We start from the raw sequence: 12,666 nt of genomic DNA, 5'->3' as shown, positions 1-12,666 counted from the left end.
AGAACACCTATGCGTCTTTGTTGGCTACTCATCAACACAAAAAGGATACAAATGTTACTTACCCACCTTATGTCACATTTGTTTCTCGTGATATCACATTTTTTGAAACCGACCCGTATTTTTCTACCACTCATCTTTAGGGGGAGATTCTTAGTGAATATGAGACTCTTCATACTCTTCTATTATACCCCCTGAGCCTATCCTTAACACCACTATCACACAAAATTCCAAGGGTGACCCTGTCCTCATAACACCAGATTTGAGTGTTCCACTGGAGAGAAATGAATTTTCCAGCAATGAAATCCACATTGGAAGTAAGCTTCAACAACCTAATCCTTCTGAGAAACCCCATCTATGGCCTCCAGAAATCATTGTTTATTCTCGAAAACATTTTCCTCCTACAAACGACACAGCAACAATGCCAAATTCATCCAACTCCGAGGACTATCCTGTTTCAGATTAGTCTCCTGGTTCGTCGGATATGGATCTTCTTATCGCTATTCGTAAAGGTACAAGAGCTTGTACTCAGCATCCAATCTCTCGGTTTGTATCCTATGGAAATTTATCTAAAGATTACAAAACTTTTGTAACTAATATTGATAGTGTAAAGACTCCAAGAAATGTGAAAGAGGCTTTGGAATCAACCGAATGGAGACATGCAGTTTTTGAAGAAATGAATGCTCTCAAAAATAATGGGACATGGGAAGTTACAGATCTTCCAGAAGGGAAGAAAACCGTGGGTTGTAAATGGATTTTCACCACAAAAATCAAGCCTAATGGGAGTATTGATCGGTATAAGGCTCGGCTTGTGGCAAGAGGCTTTACTCAAACCTATGGTCTCGACTATGATGAGACGTTTGCCCCCATTGTAAAGCTGAATACTGTTGGAGTGCTACTTTCCTTAGCTGTCAACCTTGGTTGGCCCTTAACACAACTTGATGTAAAAAAATTCATTCCACAACGGAGACTTGAGCGAGGAAGTAAACATGGACTTTCCACCAGGCTTTGAAGACGAAAAAGGGCGAGTATGTAGATTAAAGAAGTCACTATACGGACTAAAATAATCCTCAAGAGCTTGGTTCAGCCGGTTTGCCAAGGCTATGACCAGCATGAATTACACCCAGGGGCAAGCAGATCATACACTATTTTACAAACACTCAGAAAATGGGAAATACTCTATTATTATCGCCTATGTTGATGATATTATTCTAACAGGGGATGATTCGAGTGAACTGTTGAAACTAAAAGACTTCCTCAACACAGAATTTGAGCTTAAAGATCCGGGGAATCTCAAATACTTCCTTGGCATGAAAGTAGCACGGACTCGGACAATCATTTCTATTTCCCAACGAAAGTATGTTCTTGATTTATTGGCTGAAACTGGCATGCTAGGTTGTAAACCTGCCGAGACCCCAATGGAGTTCAATTCTAAGTTAGGCAATGATGATGATGGGGAAGAAGTAGACAGGGTGAGATACCAGCGACTCGTGGGAAAACTAATTTATCTATCTCACACCCGACCTGATATTGCATTCGGTGTGAGTGTCATCAGTCAGTATATGCATGATCCAAAGGAAAAATATTTGGAGGCGGTTTACAGGATGCTAAGGTATTTGAAAGGAACACCGGGTAAAGGTCTTCATTTCAAGAAAAACACCAGTCGTGACATAGAACTTTACACTGATGTTGATTGGGCAAGATCAGTGAGTGACAGACGATCTACAAGTGGTTATTGTAGCTATTTGTGGGGTAATCTTGTGACATGGAGAAGTAAAAAACAGTCCGTTGTAGCTCGTAGCAGTGCAGAGGCAGAATATCAAGCTTTATCTCATGGTATATGGGAAGGAATTTGGTTACAAAGATTAATGAAGGAACTTAAAGTATCCTACGTTAAACCTATGAAGGTATATTGTGATAATCAAGCTGCCGTCAGTATAGCACATAACCTAGTTCATCACGATCGTACTAAACATGTGGAGATATATCGTCATTTCATCAGAGATAAGGTAAATTCAGGAGAAGTTTGTATCACCTATCTTCCTACTAAGCAACAAGTTGCATACTTGCTAACTAAAAGTCTGAGTAAGAATGTGTTTGAAGATTTTATTAGCAAGCTGGGATTGATAAATATCTACACACCAGCTTGAGGGGGAGTGTTGGAAATCCTAGAATTAAGGGACTGAATCTTCTTTCTTATTTTTAGGAGTTAACTTAGTGTATATATGTCTCTAATTGTAGTTCTAATTTTTAGGGATTCTTTCCTACTTTTTGCACTAATTCTTACTTTAAAAGATGTAATCTATTGTTAGAGAAATATCAGAATCATTTTTCTCAAATCTGTTCAATGTATAACAATGTAAAGTCTGCCAACGCACAGAGCATGTGGCTAAACCTAGGCTGCTACAACCAATTCCAATTCTTCAACAAGCATGAGAGGTGATAACTATTGATTTTATTAGAGGTTTACTTATTTCTTTGCATAAGAATTGCATTTTGGTGATAGTGGATAAACTGACTAAATATACTTATTTTTAGCACTTTCTCATCCCTATATCGTGATGGAAGTGGATAAATTATATTTAGATAAGGTATATAAGCTTCATGGTCAGCCTAAGATGGCCATTTCATATCGAGACAAGACCTTCACTAGTCTTTTCTGGAAAGAACTAATGAAGCAATTGGGAACCATCACACTCTTTAGCACAGCTTACCAACCTGAGACGGATGGTCAAACTGATCGAGTGAATCAGTGCCTTGAACAGTACTTAAGAGGTTTGTGTTTTCTAAAACCTACATAATGGGCAAGATGGTTACCTCATGTTGAATGGTGGTACAATACAAACTATCACACAACACTTAAAATTTCCCCTTTTGAAGCACTATACGGATATAAACCTCCTACAATGTTATGGTGTTCTGAATCTAATGTAAACAGTGTTCAGACATTACTACAAGATAGAGAGCAGCTTAGACAAATTGTTCAAGATCAGTTACAGCAAGCACAAAATCTTATGAAACAGCAAGCTGACAATAATCGCAGTGGAAAGACATTTAATGTGGGAGAAGAGGTGTACCTGAAACTACAACCATATCGGTAAACTTCCCTAGAAATCAGAAAAAACTTGAAGTTAGCTGCCCGTTTTTATGGTCCTTGCAAGATTCTGGAAAAGATTGGGGAGGTTGCTTATAAATTAGACTTACTAGAAACTGCTCATATCCATATTGTTTTCCATGTCAGCCTCTTGAAACGAAAACTGGGAAAGAAGATAGTACATTCATTAGAACCTCCTCAAGTAATAGATGATGGCCAACTGAAAGTCTTTCCTAAGAAGATTTTAAGCAAACGAAATGAAAATGAGATAATCATGTTGTTACTCAGTTATTGGTTCGATGGACGGATTTGAGTTCTGAAAACGATATATGGGAAGATTATACAGTCTTGCGCATCCAGTTTCCTGAATTCGATTATTGGGGACAAAGATCTGCTGATGGAGGGGGTATTGTTACGAATGAAAGAGAAGAACATGAAGAGGAGATTAGAATTGAAGTGAGATAATTGCGGGAAATGGATGAGGAATTAGGGATTGAGAGAAAAGAAATAAGGGAATTAGGGATTTCAATTTCTAATGAGAAGGCTGGAGGAAATCACCTGGAGCTGGAGCAAAAGATGAGTTGGGCGACTCAGACGGGGATCCAATCAACAACCCAAATGAGGAAAATATCTAGCTTATCTGCAAGGAGTTTTTAGAGAGTTAGTTATACACATGTCCCTTTTTTATTTGCTATAGTACATTGTAATCAAATAAAAACCGTGTACTAGGTAAGAAGAATTAACCTGATGAATGAATGAGAATCCTTTTTCTGTAATCTCTCTTCTTTTCTTCTTCTAAAACCTTTATTTCTTTGATATTTCCTTTTCTATTACTCTCGGTTCATAACATAGATCCAGGTCTTTTCTGAGAATAACTCTCACCGTCATCCTGTAAACTTTGCTTAAAATCGTAATCAAGACCTTTTTCACACTTTCCTTTGATAATAAAATCAAGACAAACGCCTCCCAAAAATTGTTCCCTCGCATCAACATCATGTGGAAGTTGCACTTTTCTCCCCTTGGACTAGTTCCAGATGATATAAATTTAAAACAAACTTTATTAGCATCACCATTCCCATGCTTTTGTCGTTTGTTCGACACAACGTATCCAGGTTTTAAAATAGTGGGAAGAAAATGCAATAACGTACACTATTTCGCGGTACCGTCGTCGTCCGAAACCTAAATTCGGGAAAATAACGGTGGGCAGCAGATTCATGCCAAAATCAATCGATCGCGTCTGCAATCAACGGGTAATGGTGAATAACGTCGATAACGGGACGCTATTACCGTTATCTACCGTTAATAATGGTGGCCGACGATCGGGAGGCTTGGAGCCTCCATGGTGAGCGTTGTTCGTGAGATAGAGAGTGAGAGAAATAGAAGAGATGAAGTACACAGACAGGGGTATTGTTTTAGGTTATATTAATTTATTTTTGGATTAATTTCATTTAAGTCTCCATCTTTAGCCGCATATTTGTACTTTTGTCATTGAGTTTGGACTATTATGAATTTTATTCTGGATCATAGGGTCTGATCATGATAATTTATCTTATTGTTTTGATGAAGTGTTTATTAAGAATTTTTAGGATTAATCCTTCTTAGGTCCCTAACATTTATGCGTCTTTTTATGAAATAGTCACCCCTTCCCATTTTTTAATTATTTTGAATATGATGCTCTAGTTTTATTAGTTTTATTTTAATCACTCATTTATATTTTTTATTTCGAAATTAGTTGTGATATTTTTATTTTCTTTTATTTTGGTCACTATTTTTATTTATAATTTACTCACTGTTATTATTTTATTTTGATCTCTATGCTTTACTTTATTATATTTTAGTCATTTTAATTATATATTTTAATATTCTGAACTATTTTATTTTAGGCCTTATATTCTGATATTTTAAAATAAATAAATACTCTAATTAGAAAAGCTTAAAAATCAAATAATCTACATTGTTTACGTTTTTGTTTTGTTTTCTTTGTTAAGCTATATTACATATAAGTCAATTTCGTTTAGAAAACATTTTAAAATTCATTAAAATGATTCATTATAATTATAATTAATTTTATTATGTTTTAAGATAAGTTGTGCAAAATTTAAAAAAATTCAAGACCGCGACACTCGCAATGAACGCGATGACATATGTTATGTCTGCAACCGAGATAAACGCGACGCGACCAAAAACGTAACCGCGAACGCTATTTAAAACCTCGTATCTACAGTATGTGTGAATCAAGTTCATTAACACCAGCTCTCTTTGTGGCTTCTTTAGGTTGAACCTCTTGGTCAACTATTGTATACGGAGATAAGGTAGTATTTGGTGGCTTTGCACTGATCTCAGCAGCTGACATGGCTGATGATGGAGTTGGAGAAAGTGCATGAAGAAATTTCCGAGGAGAAGATGCAAGAATCAACAGTCACGGAAAGCTTAACAGCTGAATCTCGCAGTTGTAGTGCTTGGAACAATTAACACTTTAGATAATCCTCACAAATAAGATATTATTTCAACCCAAAATCATGATATAGAGAAAATTGTTTGATTATGCAGAAATTCTTCAAAACGAAAAATATAATGGTTCTGAATCTTCTTCTCCAGTTTCTCTCTTATCTGGTATTTTCCTAGCAGGGATGTATGAGCTCTCTAAAAACGAAGAAAGTGCAAAGCAGAGCACGGGAAATACTCAAGTAGACAAGAACAACAACATTTTCAAGGAGATCCAGTAAAGGTGTACTATCGATTTAAAATTCGTCAATTTAGATATTAAAATTATCACAATGCAGGTCAATGACAAATTAATAGAGCTTTAAAGGTAAAAGTCTTGCTGAATACAACAAATATTCAGTATACACAGAACAGAAAAAAGAAAGAGTTGAAATAAGAAAGTCAAACCCGTTTCTCTTTATTCCCACAGAAGCAAGACCTAAGAACCGAGTTACATGTACGGCATCAAAGTTGGAATAAGGTTCACGACCATAAAATATACTCTAGGTCCGTTTGGTTCAAGGAATATTGTATTACTCGTTTGGTTGTTCGGTAATCCCGTAGATTTTTTGGGGTATATTACTGGGAATGTGATTACCCTTCCCTTAGGTATTGTTGGATTACCGGCGTTTTGAACTAAAATGTCCTTAAATTTTTTTTCTTCAAAAATATCATTCTTCTATCGTTGAATAATAAAAATTCTACAAATGCTAAATTACAAATTTATCCTTAAACTATTTTAGATTTACAAAAAAAATCTATTATTAAAAATTTTATATGAAGTTCAGGGGTTAAAATAAAATTTTACCCTTTCATTAAATCTATTTATCTTTTCAATTTTGTAAAAAAAATATATAAATTTTATGAATTTAATTTTTTTAAAGAAAATATATAAATTAATTATAGTAATATTATAGTAAAATTCAACTTGTTAAAAAAACAAATATATAATAAGGACAATTTGGTCAAATATACATTCCAATAATCTTTTATTCCTTTAACCAAATACGGTAATCTTTCATTCCTGCTACACCAACCAAACACAAAATATAACATTCCCAGTAATCCTATTCTCTAGTAATCTTTCATTTCCACCGGTAATCGGTAATCTTACATTCCGTGAACTAAACGCACCCGTAATACCAGGGATGGACCTAGGCGGGGTCGCCCCTAAAATTATAAAATTACCATATATTTTAGATTTTTTTTATGTATTTTCTATTGAAAATCTGTTTTCACCCCTTGAAATTTTATGAGATCAAATTTGCCCCCTCTAATATAAAATCCTACGTCCATCATTGCTTAGTACCTGCAATGTGATAGCTAACCGGGAGAACAAAAATTAGCAAAAGAAAAGAAATCAATTTTAAGAATAGGGGTGTAATGTCAGTACTCTCGCATCTAAGGATTAATGTACCTTGATCATTTGCTTTTTAACATTATGTTGGGTTAAGTAATAGTAACTTGAAGACTATGTATAATAAGAATCATCATTAATACTAATTTGAACAAGAACCAGAAAATAAACATTCATGGTCATGAAAACATCATAAATCAGACAAGAAACATTAAAACAGTCGATTTTGACAATTGGATGCTCCAAATATTGCAAAACCTTCAATCATCACTTACCGTGGTTTGATCTCCGTGACTAATTGGGCGACAGTAGAGTCACTGCCAGAAGAATCCGAGATTCCTGCAGGAATATCTGGTGGAGTAGCTCTATTTGTGACGCCCCTTGGCCATTCATTAGTAAAAACTAATTAAGGAATTCAAGATGAACAACCTAAAAAGGAATACAGTTTGAAAATTGAGAAGTTTTCATGCCTAGCAAAGCAAAGGATATCTCAGATAGAAATCAACTATTCCAGGTTCCTCAGCAAACGCTCGCAACGTGTCAATGTCATCTTGACCATATGTTCCAAACTGTTGGCCATTAGACGAATGCCTACCAGATAAGTAAGCCACAGACAAACCTAAATATTAATCACAATTCTCAACAAAATCACATATGACATAAAATTTTCACATGAACTTTCTATCCTTATTTTGTCTATTTTCTCGGGAACCAAACCAAAACTACTTCAAAGAAGTTCTTTTTTTGGGTAAACTATGCCAATAGTCACTAATGTTTGGGTAAGTATTCGTTTTCACCGTTGATGTTTGAAAAGTTACAAATCGGTCACTAACGTCATCATTTGTTACAAAATGGTCACCAACGTTATCGTTTGTTACAAAATGGTTACTCGACTTTAACAACTATTAACTAATCGTTACAGCAGTAACGGAATGCTGACGTGGCACGTTAAACCAGCTTACTCAACATGTTTGACCAACCGTGTTTGACTCTTCTTCTTCTTCAAAACATTTTTACTACTTACCATTAGTTGTGCTTTTTAAGCATTATAATATGGTGATAAGCACTGCCAAATTTGACAGAACATGAATGGTATGATAGAAAATAAAACAAAGATTGTTGAAAACACTTTGATATTTTGATATACCAAACAAAATTGTTAATTAGTTTTTACAAATTTTAAGATTATATTCGATTCAATCATTTGAACATATATAATTATTCTTTAAAGTTAAAACGTCAATTTTTACTCCCCACTCTACTGAAAATTTGAGTCCTATACTGGAAATTTTTTTGAAATAATTTATACTAAGAGTTTTGAACTTTAATCGAGTCAAAAATGATTTTAAGCAAAGTAATACCTATACTACTATAATAGTACCGATACTGTTAAGGAAGTATCAATACATATATCGATACCGAAACCCAAAATAATGAAGTAGTACCAATACTGCTGAGGCAGTACCGATTCTGTCAAAACTGAATGCTAAAATGGTACAGATACCATATATGGTATCGATACTACTTAGAGTAGTGGTATCGATACTCTGAGTTATGGTACCGATACTGCTCCTTTAGTTTTGAGTCAATGAAATTCCAGTATACTGAAATGGTACAGATACTATAAACAGTATCGATACTACTGAATATAGTAGTACAGATACTCTTGTGACAGTATCGATACTAATGTTTCCCAATGGTCGAATTTTTGTATTTAATGCAGGGAGTATCGATACTGATAGGCGTAGTACCGATACAACAAGAATCTGAGCAGCATTTAACGCGGGAAACTACCCCCAACGGCTCTATTCACTCCCACAACAACTCAAACAGTTGGACTTGATTGAGGGAGTATATAAACAAGATCCCAAGCCATTTGTGAAGATAAGAGACAAAAGAGAAAGCCATAAACATCAAGTTTTGAGCAAAATCAAGTCAACGTTCTTCAATATTATTTTTGCTTTCAAAGAACACTTCTTGTAGTTATTTGTATTAATTTCTCAAGTGTTCTTATTTGTTATTGAATTGTGCAAACACATTCTTTGTGAGGTTTTTATAAGTTTTCAATTTGTAATTTTTTTCTTTGAGAGAGTGTCTTAAGAATTTGGGGTATAATTTTTTAGGGAGTTGTAAGGTTACACCTTATCCTCAAAGGTAGATACAAATGAGTGAATTTGTGAAAATCCTTAGTGTGGATAGCTAAGGTAGTGGAGGTAGACTTTAATTTATAAAGTTGAACCACTCTAAATTCTTGTGTTCATTTGTTTATATTTTTCTTCTTAAGCTTCCACCAAATTTTTAATTGTCAATTCACCTCCTCTTAGCTATTTCATCATTTCGATTGACTCAACAATTGGCATCATAGCTACATTCATTGGAAGGTTTAAGCACCTCTTGAGAAGATCCTAAAGGAGTTCAATCATCATCCAAGTCATCCATGGCATCTACATCAAATTTCGAAATTGTTCATAACTCTCAACCCATCAACAAGCCTCTATACTTTAATGGAGCTAACTATGCCTATTGGAAGAATATGATGAAACTCTTTATTCAAGCAAGTGATTTGGAAGCAAAGAGCATCATGATGAAAGGTCACTCTACTCCAACTAGAGATATGGAGATATGGAGTGAAGAAGAAAAGATATTGTTACAACTCAACGCAAAGGCAATGCACATTCTATTTTGTGCACTTAGTCCCGATGAATATGGGAGAGTATCATCTTGTTCCAATTCCAAGGAGATATGGGACAAACTTGAAGTTACTCATGAAGGAACAAATGAGGTAAGAGAAACTAAAATTAGTCTTCTCAATCATAACTACGAAAACTTCAATATGAGACCAAATGAAGACATAAAATACATGGCTGATCGATTTTCAGTTATTATCAATGGTCTCAAAGGCTTTGGAGAAGATATTCCAAACGAGAAGCTAGTTAGAAAGATGATCTATAGCCTTCCCAAGTCATGGCAATCCAAGAAGACCGTCATAGTTGAAGAAAATAATCTAAAGACTCTCACCTTGGATGAGCTCATTAGATTCTTGCTTACCCATGAAATGATGATAAAGGAAGAAGAAGATCAAGAAAAGATATATGAAGAAAAGAACGAAATGGAAAAGAAGAAAAAGATTGGTGTTGCTCTCAAATCCACCAAGATTAGAGTGACTCAAATGATGAAGATGATGATGAAAAAATGACAATGTTTGCTAAAAAAATTTAAAATATTCATGAAGTCAAACAAAGGAAAAAGATTTCAAAGAAAATAATGCTTCAAGAATGAATCCAATGAGAAGGACCATAATTTGCTAAGAGTGTAAAAAGTTGGGGCATGTTAAATTTGACTGGCCACAATTAAAGAAGGGATCCTCCAAGAAGAAGCACAAGGCACATGTTGCTACATGGAGTGATGATGAGTCATCCAACGAAGAGGGGGAAAAGTGACTAACTTGTGTCTCATGGCCATCGAGGGAGAATCTAAGGTAACCTCTAACTCATCTACATTAAATGAATATTCCTTTGAAAAGTTGCAAGAGGCTTATGATGAGTTGGCCTCGGAATTTGAGGTCATGATTTCAAAACATAAGAAAAATATTTCAAAATTAAAAAATGAAAATGATCTCTTATCCAAGACAAATAATGAATTTGAAAGTAAGGTCAAGGATATGCAAGTCAAACTGGAGGAGTTTAAAAGAAAAATCATGACTTGCACAACTTACTTTCAAAGGTTCATGATGATCATAAAAAAAAACTTGATGATCTTAAAGCTTCTTTTAACAAAGTTGGAACAAATCGTTTTGAAAGAAGACAAAATTCTAAATCCAACTATGTTAGAAATAACTTTAGACCATACAATCATAGAGGTCCCCAAAGAACCTCAAATGGGAAAATTGTTAGAAGTATATAGATCCCTAAATGACTCATTACTACTAAAGACAAGGATATCCTAGAAAAATGGATAACTAAGAGGACTAGATTATTAGGAACTAATGTCTATGGACCCAAAAGAATTTGGGTACCAAAAATCAAGACTTAATCTATGTTTGTAGGTAGAGGATCATTGCTACAAGGCACTAAACAAAAGCACAACCTCATGGTACCTTGATAGTGGATGCTCAAGACATATTACCGGTGATAAGATTCGGTTCTTGGGGCTTAATGCTAAAAGTGGAGGAGTAGTGACCTTTGGTGACAACTCAAAAGGTCACATTGAAGGAATAGATTCCATTGGTAACAACTCTTCCATTCTTACTGAAAATGTTTTATATGTAAATGGGTTAAAGCATAGTCTTCTTAGTATTAGTCAATTGTGTGACAAGGGATACAATGTCTTATTTGAGTCTAATGGTTGCAAAATTGTTGACATTGCATCTAATATGATTATGCTTGTTGGTCATAGAATAAGAAATATTTACATGATACATCTAGATAATATTGATATTTCTAATGTATGTTTAGTTGCTAAAGATGAGCATGATTGTTGGTTGTGGCATAGAAAACTTGAACATGCTAGCATGAGTGTTTTACAAAAACTTGTTCAAAGCAATCTTGTAAGAGGCTTACCAAAGTTAAAATTTAATCTTGATAAAATTTGTGATGAATGTGCTAAAGGCAAACACAAAAGAACTTCCTTTCAATCTATTAATGATTTATCATATAGTAGAATGTTACAATTGATCCATATAGATCTTTTTATGCCTATGAGAACTACTAGCTTGGGTGGAAAACAATATGCATTTGTATTGGTTGATGGCTACTCTAGGTTTACTTGGGTTCTTTTCTTAAGTACAAAAGATGAAGCTTTAGAAAATTTCATCACTTTCTCTAAAATAATCCAAAATGAAAAGAGTTACTCTGTTTCTAGTGTTAGGAGTGACCATGGAACCGAATTTGAAAATTTTGGGTTTGGTGATTTTTGTAATTCAAATGGAATTAGCCATAATTTTTTAGCCCCTAGAACCCCTCAACAAAAGGGAGTTGTTGAGAGGAAAAATAGAACTTTAGAAGAAATGGTTAGGACCATGCTTTGTAAAAACAATTTGTCAAAATATTTTTGGGCGGAAGCCATAAATACCGCTTGTTATGTAATTAATAGAGTAATGATTAGGCATGTTTTAAATAAAACTCCATATGAACTTTTCAAAAATAAAAAGCCTAACATTAGTTATTTTCATCCTTCTGGATGCAAGTGTTTTGTTTTAAATAGTGGAAAAGATAATCTTGACAAATTTGATGCTAAAAGTGATGAATGGGTTTTTCTTGGTTACTCTTTAAATTCTAAATCTTATCGAGTTTTTAATAAAAGAACTTTAGTGGTAGAAGAGTCAATACATGTTGTTTTTGATGATAATCCCCTTCTGAGGAAGGATTCTTGTATGATGATGTAGGTATCTTAAATCCAAATGAAGTTGGTGAATCATCATTGAAATAAGTAAAGAATGAGGAAACTTAAGATGTTTTCAAAAATCTAACTCTAGAGGAAAGGGAAGACACATACCCAAGGGAGTACAGCTATGTCAAGGATGGTGAGTTTTGGGTGATCTATCACCACTAAATATTCTCTTAAAAAATAGTAATTATGTCGCATTTATCTCGTGCATAGAGTCTAAGAATATCAAAGAAGCATTAAATGATGAACATTGGATTATGGCTATGCAAGATGAGTTAAATCAATTTAAGAGAAGTCAAGTACGAACGTTAGTTGAAATGCCTAATAATAAGTCTATTATAGGTACTAA

The 12,666-nt window shown here is 34.3% G+C and overlaps 1 pseudogene; it reads right to left on the bottom strand.

Annotated features, from left to right (window-relative positions):
• LOC120180070 overlaps window positions 1-12,666 on the bottom strand; it is a 42,325-nt pseudogene that overhangs the window by 13,229 nt on the left and 16,430 nt on the right.

The sequence above is a fragment of the Hibiscus syriacus genome, unplaced genomic scaffold (assembly GCF_006381635.1).
Source record: "Hibiscus syriacus cultivar Baekdansim isolate YM2019G1 unplaced genomic scaffold, ASM638163v2 tig00112488_pilon, whole genome shotgun sequence".
NCBI lineage: Eukaryota > Viridiplantae > Streptophyta > Magnoliopsida > Malvales > Malvaceae > Hibiscus > Hibiscus syriacus.
Note: the sequence above shows the minus strand (reverse complement) of the source record. Positions and strands in the feature narration are given on the sequence as shown.